The following is an 18,260-nucleotide window of genomic DNA, read 5'->3' as shown; positions in this document are numbered from 1 at the left end:
ATAAAGTTTCATCAATATGTATATAACATACTTGTAATATGAGCATTATATTTGATAAAAAGAACACTATTTCTCAAAACAAGAAAAACAAGAAAGAATGACAATGGGACATTTCTTGAAACCCTCTGCTGTCTATGGGAAAGGTGCTGAAACGTGGAAGAACAGAATAAAAGCATTTGCAAATCAAAATAATGTCCAAAACATCAGGTTGATTTGTTATTTTTATTGGAAAAAATCTGACTCTATATCCTGAATATTCATATTGAAAAATGGGTAGCATATGCTTCCTATTTCAAAGTTATGGATGATTGCTCTACAATAGAAGGTATGCAGCACTGAATCTGACTACCTGCATATAAAAATTGAATTAATAAAACACAGATTGCTATCTTTAAAGTGTCTGATTTTAAGAAGTGTCACTGGCAGCCCAAATGTGCTTTAGATTCAGAGTTACAAGATGTTTTCTATCAAGAACTTTAACCATTATTGCTATAGACTACTCTAAACATTCCTGTTTCAGAAATCCTAGTGGCACTAAGAGAGGCACCTTCCAAGTCTAAACTTCAAGAAACTCTAGGTTTCTCCCTCTTTCTCTCCCTCTCACTCTCTTTTTGGCCCATTATAGAAAAATTCCAAAGAACTGTATCACTTATGGAAAGGCAATTGTACAATTCTATATCTAAATCTGAAATTCAGAAAATGATTCATTTCCAGTAAACCTGCTAATACTTATCTACTATCTGTCTTTATATATATTTAATATTTTTTATATTTAATTTTTTATTGAATTATTCAAAGAAGTACACATATCATAACTCAATTAATTATTAAAATGTTAATACATCCAGGGGTGCCTGTGTGGCTCAGTCAGTTAAGTGTCTGACTCTTGATTTTGGCCGGGGTCGTGATCTCACAGTCATGGGATCGAGCTCCCCATTGAGCTGTGTGCCAAGCATGGAGCCTACTTGGGATTCTCTCTCTCTCTCTCTCTCTCTCTCTCTCTCTCTCTCTTTCCCTGCCCCTCCCATGATATCTCTCTATTCCTCTCTCTATCTTTCTCAAAATAAGTAAATAAACTTTAAAAAATTAATAAATCCATGTAACTACTCCCCAGATCATGAAATAGAGCATTGCCAGCACGCCAGTCACTCTTGTCGACCTCCCAATCACTACCTCAACCTATTCCCCCAAAGCAACCACTGTCCTTACTTCTAAAATCATATATTTTTTCTGAGCTGTTATATGACTTAAATCTGTTGTGGTTTGTTTTTTCATTCAATGTTATGTTTGAAATATTTATCCATATCATTGTACATAATTATTACTTATTCAGTTTCACTGTATTGTAGTAAACCATTATATGGATATACATATATATATATATGTGTGTATATATATACACATATATATATATGTGTATATATATATATATATATATATATATATATTTAAATTTATTCAGTCTTCTGTTTTTAGACATTTGGTTTGGTCCCACATGGAATAAAATTAGAGATAAATAACAAAAAAATTGGGAAAACTTAAAATGCAAATGCATTTTTTTAATTAAAAAATTTTTTTTAGAGAGAGATAGTGAAACAGGGAGAGGGGCAGGGGCGGGGAGAGAGAGAGAATCTTAAGCAGACTCCATACTCAGTGTAGAGCCCAAACCAGGGCTTGATCCCAGGCCCTGGCATCATGACCTGTGCTGAAATTGAGTCAGATGCTTAACTGACTGAGCCACCCAGGATCCCCTTAAAGACATGTTTCAGCAACCATTGGGTCAAAGAAGAAATCAAAAGTGAAATTAGAAAATTTATTTTTTTAAAATGTTTATTTATTTAGTTTTGGAGAAAGAGCTGAGCAGGGCAGGGGCAGAGAGAGAGGGAGACAGAGAATCACAAGCAGGCTGCTCACTGTCAGCACATATGGCCTGGCTCTATGACACGTGGCTCAAACTCACCAACCGTGAGATCATGACCTGAGCTGAAATCAAGAGGCAGACGCGTGACTGAATGAGCACCCTGAAATTAGAAAATTTCTTGAAACAAAAATGAAAACAGCTGGGTGGCTCAGTCAGTTAGGTAAGCGTCTGACTTTGGCTCAGGTCATGATGTTGCAGTTCATGAATTCGAGCCCTGTGTCAGGCTCTGTGCTGACAGCTTGAAGCCTGGATCCTGCTTTGCATTCTGTGTCTCCCTCTCTCTCTGCCCCTCTGCCACTCGCACTCTGTCTCTCTTTCTCTCTCAAAAAATAAATAAACATTAAAAAAATTTTAATGAAAACATAGCATACCAAAGCTTATGGGATATAGAAAAATCAGTACTTTGAGGGAAGTTTACATTGATAAATGTCTATGTTAAGTGAGGAAGAAAGATCTCAAACACGTTAATTTTATGTCAAGGAACAAGAAGAACAAGCTAAGTCTAAAGTCAGCAGAAGAAAGGAAATAAAGATTAGAACAGAAATAAATGAAATAAGAAATAGAAATACTCTTTAAAATTTTTTACAAAACTAAGTTGGTTTCTTGACAAGAAACAAAATTCACCAACTTTCAGTTAGATTAAGAAAAAAGAAGACTCAAATCAGAAATAATAGAGAAGATATCACAACTGATCCCACAGAAATGAAAAAGATCATAAAGGATGATTATGAACAATTGTATACCAACATATTTGACAATGCAGAAGAAATGGATAAATTCTTAGAAACATACAACCCACCAAGACTGAATCTGAACCAGTAACAAATAAGGAAATTGAATTAATAATAAAAAATCTCCTAATAGAGAAAAAACCCAAGAACAGATGATTTCACAGGCAAATTTTACCAAACATTTAAAGAAGAATTAACAATAACCCTTCTTAAACTCTTCAAAAAATAGAGGAAGAGAGAACCCTTCCAAACTTATATTAGGAGGCCAGCGTCACCCTGTTAACAAAGGCAAAAAAATGGCAAGAAAAGAAATCTACAGGCTACTATCCCTGAAGAACAAGGATGCAAAAATCCTTAACAAGATATTAACAAATTAAATTCAACAGCACATTAAAAGGATTATATACCACGATTAAATGGGATTTATCCCTGGGATGCAAAGATGGTTTAGCATATACAAATCATTAAATGTGATACATCATATTAATAGAATAAAAGAGAAAATTATATGATTATCTCAATACATGCATAAAAAGCATTTGAGAAAATTCAACACTCTTCCATGATAAAAACTCTTGACAAATTAAGTATGGAAAGATCTCACCTCAATAAAATAAAGACCATATAGGAAAACCCCACAGCTAACATCATACTCAACAATGAAAACTGGAAAGTTTTCTTCTAAGATATGAAGCAAAGCAAGGATGTCCACTCACACCACTTCTGTTCAACACAGTACTAGAAATCCAAGGCAGAGCGATTAGGAAAGAAAAAGAGAAGAAGGCATCCAAATTGGAAAGGAAGATATTAAATTGTTTGTGGATGACATTTTCTTATATATAGCATATTCTAAAAACTCTGCCAAAAACTCATAGAACTAATAAACATAATCAGTTACATTTCAGAATACAAAATCAACATACAAAAATCAGTTGCATCTCTATACACTAACAATGAAAAATATGAATAGAAAATGAAGAAAACAATTCCATTTACAATAGAATGAAAATAATAAAATACTTAGGAATAAACTTAACCGAGGAGATGAAACACTTGTAATATGAAAACCATGAAATATTGCTGAAAGAAATTAAAGAAGACATAAATAAATGGAAAAGCATCCCATGTTTATCAGTTGGAAGACATACTATTCTTAAGATGTCTATACACCTCAAAGAGGTTCAGTGCAATCTCTCAAATTCTCAATGATGTTTTTGTAGTAGTATGAAAATCCATCCTAAAATTCATATGTAATTTTAGGGGACCCCGAATCACCGTAACAGTCTTGAAAACGCAGAATAAAGCTGTAGGACTAACACTTCCTGATTTCAAAAGTTACTACTACAAAGTTACAGCAATCAAAACAGTGTGATATTGACATAAAGACATACATCCAGATCAATGGAATAGAATGGAGAGCCCAGAAATAAGCCCTTACTTACATATTCAAATGATTTTTGACAGGGTTGCCAAGGACCATTCAACGGGGGAAAGGAGAGTCTTTCAACAAGTAATTCTGGGAAAACTGGATATTCACAAGCAAAAGAATGGAGTTTCACCTTTATCTAATGCCACATCCAAAAATTAGCTCAAAATGGACCAAAGACCTAAAGATGAGACCCAAAACTATAAAACTCTTAGAAAAACCAGAGGGCAAAGGCTTCATCACATTGGATTTGACAATGATTTCTTGAATATGACACCAAAGGCCCAGGCAACTGAAGAAAAAATAGAGAAATTGAATTTATAAAATTAAAAATATTTTTATGTCAGAAGACAATAGAGTAAAAAACTGACATATTGGGAGAAAATATTTCTAAATCATGAATTTGATAAGGGGTTAATATCCAAAGTATACAGAGAACATCACAAATTCAACATCATAAATACAAACAAATTGATTAATAAATAACTGGTCTTATATAGGCATTTCTCCAAAGAAGATATGCAAATGTACAATAAGCACATGAAAAAATGTTTAATATCACTAATTATTAAGGAAATGCAAATGAAAACTACAATGAGATACCAATTCAGACCCATTAGGATGACTGCTATGAAAAAAACAAAGTAAGTGTTAAAGAGGATATTGAGAAATTGCAACTTTTGTGCACTATTGGTGGAAATGTAAAATAGTTCATCCACTATAAAAAACAGTACGGCAGCTCTTCAAAAAATTACTAATAGAACTACCAAATGATTCAGAAATTCCACTTCTGGGTATATAGCTAAAGAATTGAAAGCAGAGTCTCAAAGAGATATTTGTACACTCATGTTTATAGCAGCATTATTCACAATAGTTTAAATATGGAAGCCACCCAAGTGTCCATTCACAGATAAATGGCAAAGCAAAATGTGGTGTAATCATACAATGGAATTTTTTTCACCCTTAAAGGAAATTCTGACATAGGCTACAATAGGGATGGACCTTGAGGACATTATGCTAAGCATAATAAACCAGTCACAAAAAGACCAGTAGTATATGATTCCACTTGTATGAGATACTTAGAGTAATCAGACTTCTAGAGACAGTTAAGTGGTAGTTGTTAGAGGCTGGGGAGAGAGGAGAATAGGAAGTCATTGTTTAGTGGATATAGAGCTTCAGTTTTACAAGTAAAGAGAGTTTTAGAGATGGATGATGGCCATGGTGCCACAACATTATGAATGTATTTAATACCACCAAAATTTACACCTAAACATGGTTAAGATGGTTTTAAAAAAAGTAAGATAGAAACCTACATGCGTCGGAAGTTCTATTTGTGATTTATACAGTTGCATATTTATGATTCACGTACATGTGTTAGATAATTTTCTCAGGTTTCAAAACAAGAGTAACAAAGAAATTAATTGTACAATTGATTCATGATTTATTGCCAATAATGATAAAAAATAATTCTTTTCTTTTTCCTGACATCTAAACTGAGTATACTTACATTTTAAAATGGAACACAAAGTATCACAATAAATAACTTCTCAGCTGTGCCACCATTTCTTCTCATTGTGATAACACTATAACACTGTCAGCACATAAAGATGGCTTTTTCAAGTATTTATATTGGAAGTTATATCTGTTTGATATAAATGTACCAAAAATTAGCCCAACGTAGAAACATGAAGTGAATTTTTCACTTCTTCTACAACATTTAGCAAGCATACATAGTATTGGTGAGCAATATTCTAATTGTTTTATCATATGAGTTGAGGATAAGTAGTAAGATTATTAAAAACAGAATGCAAGGACAGGGTTTAGTATAGTAATAAAACTCACAACAAATTTAAATTGACATATGTGTAATAGTATGCAAAATTATTAATGTGTTGCATGGTAATTATTCAAAAATATTGTGGAAAATGACAGTAATTGGCATTACTTTCCCCTGACCAAATCACTGGTTTCTAGGGTCCAAGGATTTTGTTGGACAGCTCTAATTATTTGAAAGTACTTCATCATATTGAGTCTTAAAGTTTTCATTGCAACTTTTATCTAATCATAATCCATATCTGCTTTGTGCAGTTACACAGACTCTAAGTCACTTAACTTCCCATATAGCAGTTACCAAATATTTGAAGATAGCTATCTTTGCCTTATCTCACTCTCATGTTATTCCTCTTCCAGGCTGAGCAATGCAGTTTCTCTCAATTGTTCATCACAGGATATGTTTTTCAAGCTATTAAGAATCTTCAATGCATTCCTCTGGATATTTTGTAGTATTTTTCCCAAAAATGTTACAGTACCCTAGATGTGGTATAGAAGTTAGAAATTTTGATATGATTATTTCACTTTATTCTATATAATCTGGCTTTTTTTTTGCTTGAATTACATTTTTTCCAAACAAGCTTTGTTTTTTTTTTTGAAGCATGATTGACACATAGCAAAACATCCACACTTTAAGAGTACTCTCTATGAGTTTTGACAAATTTACAAACCTGTGTAACTACCACCATAATAAAGATTTAGCACATGTCCATCACCTCAAAAGTTTCCCTACCCTATCCTATTCAGTCTTCCCACCACTCCTAGGTTCAGGCAATCCTTGATCTGATTTGTGTCACTAGTTTTTTCCCTATTCTGTAACTTCATATAAATGGTATCATACATTATGTATTCTCTTGTATATGGATTTTTACAAGCATTGACAATGCTAGTCTGTTCAGTCTGCCGTAATAAAATGCCACAGACTGGGTACCTTAAATAATGGAAATTTATTTTCTCACAATTCCAGGGAAGTCCAAGATCAAGGTGTTAGCAGGGTCAGTTTCCAATGAGTGCTCTATTCCTGGCTTTCAGACAGCCACCTTCTTGCTATATTCTCGAACATGGCTTTTCCTCAGTGTGTTATTCAGAGAGAGCATAAAAGCATGAATGAGAAAGTGAGAAACACAGAGTGAGAGAGAGCAAGAGAGTGTTGTGGTGTCTCTTCTTATAAGGATACTAATCCTATTGGATTAAAGTCCCATCTTTAATACCTTATGTAATTTTAATTGCTTCCTTAAAGGTCTTACCTCCAGATACAGCCACACTGGACATTAGGGTCTCAACATATGAATGTTAGAGGGACACAAACATTGAGTCCATTAACTAGCATAATGCTTTATAGATTCATCCATGTTTTTGTTTGTTTCAGTTGTATTCCGTTGTTGCTTCTGAATAATATTCCATTTATGGAAATGCTGCAATTGGTTTACTTATTCACCTGTTGATGTATATTTAGGTTATTTCTAGATTTGGGGATATTATAAACTAGGCTGCTAGGAACATTATTGTACAAGTCTTTGAATGTATTTTATTTCTTTGAAGCTAGTAGCTAGTAGTGGAATTGCTAGGTCATATAATAAGTGCAAATGTATGTTTCAGATGACAATACACTGCCAAAATAGGCAAATGTATTTTTCATATGACAATAAACTGCCAAAATGGAAGTATTTTACATTCCTATGAGGAGTAGGAAAGCTGAAGGTGCTCCACATCATCATGAATACCTGTCAGCCTTTTAATTTTACACATTTTAGTGAGTATGTAATGATATTACATTGTGATTTTAATTTGCATTTCTTTGATGACTAATGATATTGAACATTTCAAAATTTGCATACCTATAAGATGCTCATCTTTTGTTGTGCGGTGTCTGTTCAAATCATTTACCTGTTTTTAATGGGAGTTGTTTTTCATCTATTTGTCATATTGGGTGAGTTATAATTATATACTCTTGATACAAACTCTTTATCTGATATATGCATTGGGAATATTTTTCTAAGTTCTAACCTGCTTTTCATTTTCCTAATTGTGTCTTTCTAAAAGCAGACATTTTAAATTTTGTTGAAATCAAATTTCGTTTTAAATTTTGTTGAAATCAAATTTTGTTTTTCTTTTATAATTTGTGACATTTGTGCCCTATCTCATAAACCTTTGCCTGACTTGAATTCACAAAAATTTTCTTCTCATTTCTCCAAATTAAAAAAAAAATTTGTTATTATGTTTATTTACTTTGAGAGAGAGAGAGAGAGACAGAGTGCAAGTGCGAGAGGGACAGATAGACACAGAATCCGAAGCAGGCTCCAGGCTCTGAGCTGTCAGCACAAAGCCTGACGTGGACTCTAACCCACAAGCCATGAGATCATCATCCGAGTCCAAGTCGGATGCTCAGCGACTGAGCCACCCAGGCGTCCCTCCAAATGTTTTTATGGATTTACTTATACATTTGGGTTTATGATCCATTTCAAATTTCTTTTTGGGTATATAAGGTAATGATCAAGTTCATTTTTTTCCCACATGGATATCCAGTTGTTCTAACACCAGTTTTTGAAAAGCTTTCCCTATTGAATTATCTTGACATTTTTGTTGAAAACCAATTGGCCATAAATGTGAAGGTCTATTTCTGGACTGTTTATTCTGATTAATTGATCTGTAGATCTGTTTTTGCAGCAATATATCACTCTTTTGATTGTGATAGAAAAATACTAAGAAAGAGGTAGAACAATTCCTTCATTTTTTTTCTTTATTTTCACAATTGTTTTAACATCCTTTGCATTTCCATATAAATTTTAGAATCAACTTGTCAGTTTCTATGAAAAAGACTACTGAGATATTAGTTAGAATTGCATCAAATCTACATATAAGCTTAGGGGGAATTGACATCTATCTTAATGCTGAGTCTTCCAATCCATGAGCATGGTGTATCTGTAAATTTATTTAGGTTTTCTTTCATTTATCCAGCAATATCTCAGTTTTCAGTGTAACAATAATCTTTATCTTGCACATCTTTTGTTAAGTTGTAATGATTCTCTGGGGTGTTTTCCCTTTATTATATTAGTATGGAGAACAATACTGATATATTTTTGAGTGTTAGTCAAACTTGCATCTCTAGGATAAATCCACTTGGTCAGAATGTATTGTCTAATATCTTTTTTGTGTTTGATTTGCTAATATTTTGTTAATGATTTTTGAGTATGTGCTCATCAGGAGTATTGGTCTGTAATTTTCTTTATTATTTAATTTTTGTTAATGTTTATTTTTGAGAGAAAGACAGACAGACAGAGCATGAGTTGGGGAAGGGCAGATGAAGTTACAAAATCTGAAGCAGGCTCCAGGCTCTGAGCTGTCAGCACAGAGCTCAACGAGGAGCTTGAACTCATGAACTGTGAGATCATGACCTTAGCCGAAGTCTGACAGTTAACTGACTGAGCCACCCAGGCGCCCCTGCTGTGTAATTTTCTTATAATGTTGTCTGGCTTTGGCATAAAGACAATATTGAACTCTGAGAGTGAGTTGAGAAGAGTTCTTTTATCTTACACTTTTTGAGAAAAAACTGTGGGCTTTGTATTATTTCTTCTTTAATTATTTGAAAGAATACCTGTGAAACAGTCTGGGCATTGAATATTTATTTATTTATTTATTTATTTAAATTTTATTTTTTACTTTTTAAAATTTACATCCAATTTAGTTAGCATATAGTGCAACAATGATTTCAGGAGTACATTCCTTAGTGCCCCTTACCGATTTAGCCCATCCCCCCTCCCACAATCCCTTCCGTAACCCTCAGTTTGTTCTCCATATTTAGGAGTCTCTTCTGTTTTGTCCCCCTCCCTGTTTTTATATGCTTTTTGTTTCCCTTCCCTTATGTTCATCTGTTTTGTCTCTTAAAGTCCTCATATGAGTGAAGTCATATTATTTTTGTCTTTCTCTGACTAATTTCACTTAGCATAATACCCTCCAGTTCCATCCATGTAGTTGCAAATGGCAAGATTTCATTCTTTTTGATTGCCGAGTAATACTCCATTGTATATATATACCACATCTTCTTTATCCGTTCATCCATTGATGGACATTTGGGCTTTTTCCACACTTTGGCTACTGTTGATTAGTGCTGCTATAAACATGGGGATGGATGCCTGTGTCCCTTTGAAACAGCACACCTGTATCCCTTGGATAAATGCCTAGTAGTGCAATTGCTGGGTCGTAGGGTAGTTCTATTTTTACTTTTTTGAGGAACTTCCATACTGTTTTCCAGAGTGGCTGCACCAGCTTGCATTCCCAGGGGCATTGAATTTTGTTATTAAGAATGTTATAAATTACAAATTCAGTTTCTTTGATGAATATAAGGTTATTCATGTTCTAATTTTTGTGTCAATTTTAGTGATTTAACTCTTTCAAGAAGTGTGTTCCTTTCATCTAAGTTTACAAATTCATTTTCATAAATTCTTATGTCTTTTCTTTTAAATTGTGTATGATTAATAATAATGATCTCTCTTTTATTTCTCATATTTCTAATTTGAGTCTTAATCAATTAGTTGGAAGCTTATTAGTTTGTTTATATTTTCAAAGAACCAGGTTTTGGTTTTATTAATTTTTCTCTATTTTTTTTTTTTTTGACAGAAAAGTTCTTCTTTTAAATTAACATTGAAATAATCACATCTTTAAAAGAGTTGTGTCTCTATTTACAGATTTATATTAACATTCACATAAACTATTTGCTGCTGAGTACTTTGCCATTTGAAGATGTTGAGAAATACGGGTCTGTTGGCTCTTCATAAACAATAGGCACTAAATAAATGTTAAATTCAATACATATCAATGATAGGAATTACATATATATATTTGGAAGGCAAAAGTAAATTTTATATATCTGTCCCTACTTTTCTTTTTTTTTTTTTTTTTTTTTTTTTTTTATTTTTTAATATATGAAATTTACTGTCAAATTGGTTTCCATACAACACCCAGTGCTCATCCCAAAAGGTGCCCTCCTCAATACCCATCACCCACCCTGCCCTCCCTCCCACCCTGCCCTCCCTCCCACCCCCCATCAACCCTCAGTTTGTTCTCAGTTTTTAACAGTCTCTAATGCTTTGGCTCTCTCCCACTCTAACCTCTTTTTTTTTTTTTTCCTTCCCCTCCCCCATGGGTTTCTGTTAAGTTTCTCAGGATCCACATAAGAGTGAAACCATATGGTATCTGTCTTTCTCTGTATGGCTTATTTCACTTAGCATCACACTCTCCAGTTCCATCCATGTTGCTACAAAAGGCCATATTTCATTTTTTCTCATTGCCACGTAGTATTCCATTGTGTATATAAACCACAATTTCTTTATCCATTCATCAGTTGATGGACATTTAGGCTCTTTCCATAATTTGGCTATTGTTGAGAGTGCCGCTATAAACATTGGGGTACAGGTGCCCCTATGCATCAGTACTCCTGTATCCCTTGGATAAATTCCTAGCAGTGCTATTGCTGGGTCATAGGGTAGGTCTATTTTTAATTTTCTGAGGAACCTCCACACTGCTTTCCAGAGCGGCTGCACCAATTTGCATTCCCACCAACAGTGCAAGAGGGTTCCTGTTTCTCCACATCCTCTCCAGCATCTATAGTCTCCTGATTTCTTCATTTTGGCCACTCTGACTAATTTTTCTCTATTGTTTCTCTCTTTTCTCTTTCACTGGTTACCATTCTTAAATTTATTTCCCTCCTTCTCCTTACTTAGGGTAGCTTGCTGTTTTAATTATATTTGTCTTTCTGAGATGATAATTTAGATCACTGCTTTTAGACTTTTAAAAATATATGAGCATTTAAAGCTATGAGTTTCTTCTAACTGAGGGTTGATGGGGGGTGGGAGGGAGGGGAGGGTGGGTGATGGGTATTGAGGAGGGCACCTTTTGGGATGAGCACTGGGTGTTGTATGGAAACCAATTTGACAATAAACTTCATATATAAAAAAATAAAGCTATGAGTTTCTTGCTAAGTATTGTATTATCTGCATTCTATTGTATTATCTGCATATCTATAAATTTTGATATGTTTTATTTTCATTTTAATTCAGTTTGAAACTTTTTCTAATTTCCTTTATGAATTCCTTTTTGACCTATGGTTTACTTCAAATGTGTTGTTTAATTTATAAATATTTTATAAATTTCCAGATATCTTCCATGTATTAATTCCTAATTTAATGTTTCTGTGATCAGCAAACATATACTGTATAACTTGTATTTAAAATTATTGAGATGTGTTGATCTAACAAATTGTTTTGATTAATGTTCTGTACCTATTTTTAGGTAATGTTTATTCTCTTTCTTTAAATTTTTTTTAATGTTTATTCATTTTTGAAAGGCAGAGCTGTCAGCACAGAGCCCAATGCAGGGCTCGAACCCACAGTGTGAGATCATGACCCGAGCCAAAGACGGACACTTAACCGACTGAGCCACCCAGGCACCCTGGTAATGTTTATTCTCTTATTGGATGGCAGTATTTTACTTTTTGCTTTATAAATGTTTATTTAAAATAAAATAGAATGTTAGGTTATAATCTTTATCAGATGCATAATAATATTTCCACAGTAGAAATAAATATATAAGGTAGAAGTCAACTTGCATCCTGATGTAGGGATTGTGGTGATAGCAACATGATTTATTACTTACAATGCAGGAAAAAACTGACTATAGCAACATTCTTACTTCTAACTCCTCTTCTGCATCTAAAAACAACTATACTTCTGAGCTGCCATTTATAATTCAGGTTGGCACTAATAAAATAAATTATTTAATAAATAAATAAATAAATAAATAAATAAGCAGGGATGAAATGACAAATTTTCCTCAGGGAAGAATTCCAAATCACATATATAGATGTTCCTTACTCCATAAGGTAAAGCATAAGCCCCCTATCCCTGGCCAGTTGCCCAAATCAACCTATACCCTTTGAGTAGCAGTTATGTAAACATTTATTTTTCACTTATTTGTACTACCATAAAGTGTATACTTCTCAATCTTTTCATAAAGATAACCTGAAGAGTCTCGTGAAATTTATTTTGAAGAAATGTACTCTGTTTCTTTGAGCAACCAGTCAGGAAATAATAATCTAGTATGACAGTTTTAGTAAATAGTGTTGGCTTCAAGAGTCTCCATTTATTTTTCTAAGTGATTTTGCTTCCTTATATTAATAATACAGAATATTGTTGACGATCAATGTCAATGTCATGAGACATTCTTGGAGTTTTGGTAAAGTGTCATTCCTAGTCTTTAAGCATCTGTCCCATTTTCCACAGTCCTCAATTGTCACTGATTAAGGACTGTTCAATTTCTGCACTTTCTCATCATACTTTGGTATGCATTCACTTAGGCAAGGAGATTTACATTTATTATTGAGCTTATTTTAATATTTTATATCAAACATGACATATTTATATAAGTACTTGAAAACTCTAACAAAAAATAGTGGCACAATTAAATGAGAAGGCTTTACAAGTTGAAAATATATTCAGAGAAGTAGATTTACATTAAATTTGCCAGTTAAGGAGAATGAGTTTGAACAAAAGAGACTGAAGGTGAGAGACATATTTCTTTTGTACTGAGAGATCTCTAACCATTTCGAAATTATCATTTCTTTTTTCAAACTATGCTTCCCTTGGACAGTCTTGCTCAAAGTTCTTCCTTATTACTGATGGAAACACAGTTCCACTGTTACTTATGAGAATATCTATTTCTCAGATGTCTTGGAACAGAAAAAAAGGCTAAAAGCCACTGAACTAGGGTGATCACTTTCAAATACTCTTTCAAAAGAAACAGATCAGAGTTTAAGTGATAATGTGATGCTCTTAGTTGTGGAATCTCAACTAAATTACCTTCTCTAAAGTTGGGGTCTTTTTCTGTGAACGTAGGATATTAATACTTATGAACTTGGCAGGGTTGTTGTGGGAATTAGAGTTTATGTATGTAAAATGTTTTGTATATAGTAGATGCTCAATAATAGCAGCATGCCTTGTCATCATTGCCATCACTTGAAATTTAGTTACTTCTTGTGAATGTTTGTTCAGCCCCCCCTTCCCACACATGAGTGTGCAATTGAAAGTCATATTGTGACATGGAAATGTGGGCCAAGATTCTCCATTTTTTTTTATTTGTCAGGACAGGTTGCATTCATTCACCTTCTTACTCACCAAAATGACTATTTCACACCTGCCCTCTATTCACAGGTCTCTATCACTTCTTCCTCATTATCAGGTGACAATCTTTCTTCCAATTTCACTGAGAAAGTAGAAACAATCAGAAATGACTTTCCAGAAGCTCCCATCACCATATCTGCCCATCTGCCTGTACCAGCATCTGTACCCAGATGTCTTCCCTTCTATAGATGAATTATGTTTCTAGAAAAAAAAAACTAAACTATTTGTTCGTTATATCCTGTTCCCTCTAGCAAGTTCAAAGACAAGTTTTCAGCAATTTTTGCAAAGTTGCTCCCACATTATAAATTTCTCCTTTGTAAAGTATTATCTCTGTCAAACTCAGAGATATCCTTTTATCTTGGGAAAAAACAAAAACTAAAACTTTTTTTTATGCACCACATCCTTTGATACCCTTCAGCTGCCACGGCATTTTGTTCTTCCTCTTGACAACAAAACTCTTTAAAAAAAAGAGAATGTCACTTACTGTCTTCAATTCCTCTCATTTCATTCTGGATCCCACTCCAATGAATCCCCTATCATTCCACTGATATGCCTCTTACCAAAGTCACCTATAACCTCCATTGTATTGAATCCATTTCTTGATTCTCAGTCCTCATCTGTCTTGACATATCTATTTGACACAATTTATTATTAATTCCCTTCCCCTTGAAACACATTCTTCACTTGGCTTCTGGGGAAATATTCTTTTGGTTTTCTTCCTACCTTAGCTATTGTTCCTTCTAATTTACTTTGCTGGTTCCTTCTCTACTCTCTGGCCTCTAAACTTTGGAGTGGTTTTGAGTTTAGTTCTTGGAATATTTCACTTTTCTATTTATACTATTCATACTATTTCCATTTATACTCACTCTCTCAGTAATCTCATCCAGTCTCAGGATATAAGTCCTTTCTGTATTTCTAAACTTGATCTCCAAAATCATATACACAACTGCCTCCCTGAGGAGGCAAATATCCAATTTGATATCTATTAGGCATTGCAAATGTAATTTATTTAAAACCCAACTCTAAATATTCCTCATCCCCAAATCTGCTTCTCCTTAGTAAATAATAACTTCACTTCTATAATTGCTTAAGTAGAAAACCTTATAGTCATCTTTGACTGGTCTCCTTTTTTATCCCGTATTTTACAAATATTCAGACATCCTCTTAATTTTTCTTCCAAATATATCATAATTGAACAACATCTCTCTATATCTACTTTGCCAAAACTTATCCAACCCCTCATTATTCCTCATCTTAATTATTATAATAGTATCTTAGCCTTGCTACTACTACGTTTCCCATTCATAGTCTTAGTAGCCTGATCATGTCATTTCTGTTCTGAGAACACTTTAATGGTTTCCATAATAATGGAAAACAAGGCCATGCCCCATCTGACTCTTTTTAACTTTCTGACATCATCTCCTATTATTCTTTCTCTCATTCACTCTAATTCAGGCATACCAGCCAATGTCTTGCTCCTTGAACATACCTGGTATACTCCTGTCACAAGGCCTTTGCCCTTCCCTTTCCCTCTTTCTGCAATACAGCAAAATGTATATGTAGCTACCTCATCTCCTTCAGGTGTTTGTTCAAATGTGTCTTCTTATTAAAGCTTTCCTTATCTATGTCGGTTTTCATTTCAATTCTCCACCGTGGACTCTGTCAACTGTTTGCTTTATTATTCTCTATAGCACACATCAACATCTGAATTCCTATACATTTTGCATATTTATGCTCTAATTATCTGTTTCCCACTTCCAGAATGTAAGTTCTACAAATTTGAGGATTTGTGTTTGCTTTATTCCCAATGGCATACTCATTGTTTTTTTTTAATTTTCATGTATGTCCCAGGTTATTTATCTGAACTTCAAATTAGTTTTTTTTTAATTAAATATTTTTAAATTTTTAAGTTTTTATTAAAGTATAATTGATAGTGTTATACTGTCAACACTGGCAACCACCAGTATTTAAGGGTCTGTTTTTTATTTGTTTCTTTGTTTCCTTTTTCTTTGTTCATTTGTTTTCTTTCTTAAATTCCACATATGAGTGAAATGATATGGCATTTATCTGTGTCTGTTTATTTCACTTAGCATTATACCCTCTATGTCCATCCATGTTGTCTCAAATGGCAACATTTCATTCTTTTTTTGGCTGAATAATATTCCATTGTCTGTGTGTTTGTGTGTGTGTGTGTGTGTGTATGTATATATACATATATATATTCTTTCAATATATATAAATTCTTTCAATCTATATGTATATATACATATATATATTCTTTCAATATATATCTATATCTATGTATATATGTATATCTATATATATGTGTATATGTACATATATATGCATATACATATACATGTATATGTACATATACATATACATATATATATACATATACATATATATATATATATTCTTTCAATTCCTTTGGGTAAATACCCATTAGTGGAATTACTGGATCATATGGATATTCTATTTTTAATTTTTTGAGGAACCTCCATACTGTTTTCCACGGTGGCTGCATCAATTTGCATTCCTACCAATGGTGCATGAGGGTTCCTTTTTCTCTGCATCCTTACCAACACTTGTTATTTCTTGTGTTTTTGACCTCAGCTGTTTTAACAGGTGTAAAGTGGTATGTCATTGTGGTTTTAAGTTGCTTTTCCCTGGTGATTAGTGATGTTGAGCATCTTTTCAAGTGTCTGTTGACCATCTGTATGTCTTCTTTGAAAAAATTCCTATTAAGGTCTTTTGCTCATTTTTTAATGGGATGTTTTCAGTGATATGTATAAGGCCTTTATATATTTCATATATTAACCTTTTATCCAATATATTATTTGCAAATATCTTCTCTCATTCAGTAGGTTGCTTTTTGTTTTGTTGATGGTTTACTTCATTGTGCAAAAACTCTTTATTTTGGTGTAGTCCCAATAGTTTAGTTTTGTTTTTGTTTCCCTTACCTGAGGAGGCATATCTAGAAAAATGCTTTTATGGCTGATTTCAAAGAGATTACAGCCTATGTTTTCTTCTAGGAGTTTTAAGGTTTCAGATCTCATATTTAGACCTTTAATTAATTTGAGTTTATTTTTGAGTATAGTGAAAGGAAGTGGTTCAGTTTCATCCTTTTCCATATAGCTATCCAGTTTTCCCAGTACCATTTGTTGAGGAGACTGTCATTTCTACACTGTGTACTTTGTCCTTCTTTGTCATAGATTAATTGGCCCTGTAAGCATGGCCTTATTTCTGAACTATCTATTCTGTTCTATTGATCTATGTGTCTGTTTTTGTGCCAGTACCATACAAAGTTTTGGTTACTATAGCTCAGAAGTATATCTTGAAATCTGTGTTTTTGATAACCCCCAGTTTTGTCTTCTGTTTCAAGATTGCTTTCGCTATTTGGGGTCATTTGTAGTTCCATACAAGTTTTAGGATTATTTGTTCTAGTTCTGTGAAAAAAATGCTGTTGGTATTTTGATAGGGATTGCACTGAGTCTATAGATTGTTTTGGGTAGCATAGACATTTAAACAATATTGATTCTTCCAATCCATGAATATGAGTTCCATTTGTTTGTGTCATCTTCTATTTTTTAATCAATATTTTATAGTTTTTGGAGTACAGGCCTTTCATTTCCTTGTTTATTTCTTGGTATTTTATTCTGTTTGGTACAATTGTAAATGAGATTATTTTCTTAATTTCTCCTTCTGCTAATACATTATGAATGTATAGAAATGCAACAGACTTCTGTATATTAGTTTTGTATCCTGTGACTTTACTGAATTAATCAGTTCTAATAGTTTTTTGATGGAGTCTTTAGGGTTTTATGTATATAGTATCATGTCAACTGCAGATAGTGAAAATTTTACTTCTTTCTTACCAATTTGGATGCTTTTTATTTCTTTTCCTTGTCTGATTGCTGCTTCTAGGACTATGTGGAATAAAACTGGTGAGAGTGGAACTCTTTTGTCTTGTTCCTGACCTTAGAGGAAAAGCTCTCAGTTTTTCACCATTGAGTATGATGTTAGCTGTGGTTTTATCACATATGGCCTTTATTATGTTGAGGTGTGTTCCCTCTAAAACTACTTTGAGAGATTTTGCCATAAATGGATATTGCACTTTGTCAAAGGCTTTGTTGAGACTTTTTATCATGAATGGGTGTTGTACTTTGTCAAATGCT

The 18,260-nt window shown here is 33.3% G+C and overlaps 1 long non-coding RNA gene across 1 annotated transcript in view; it reads left to right on the top strand.

Annotated features, from left to right (window-relative positions):
* LOC145714678 (uncharacterized) overlaps positions 1 to 18,260 on the top strand; it is an 83,141-nt gene that overhangs the window by 36,316 nt on the left and 28,565 nt on the right. The window contains exon 2 of the long non-coding RNA XR_014136926.1: positions 12,252 to 12,358. This is a non-coding gene — a long non-coding RNA (uncharacterized LOC145714678). The remainder of the gene's footprint in view (positions 1 to 12,251; positions 12,359 to 18,260) is intronic.

This window comes from Panthera onca, chromosome X (assembly GCF_046562875.1).
Source record: "Panthera onca isolate mPanOnc1 chromosome X, mPanOnc1 haplotype 2, whole genome shotgun sequence".
In the NCBI taxonomy this organism is placed as follows: domain Eukaryota; kingdom Metazoa; phylum Chordata; class Mammalia; order Carnivora; family Felidae; genus Panthera; species Panthera onca.
The sequence above is the reverse complement of the archived record's forward strand: the minus strand, read 5'-3'. Positions and strand labels throughout refer to the sequence as shown.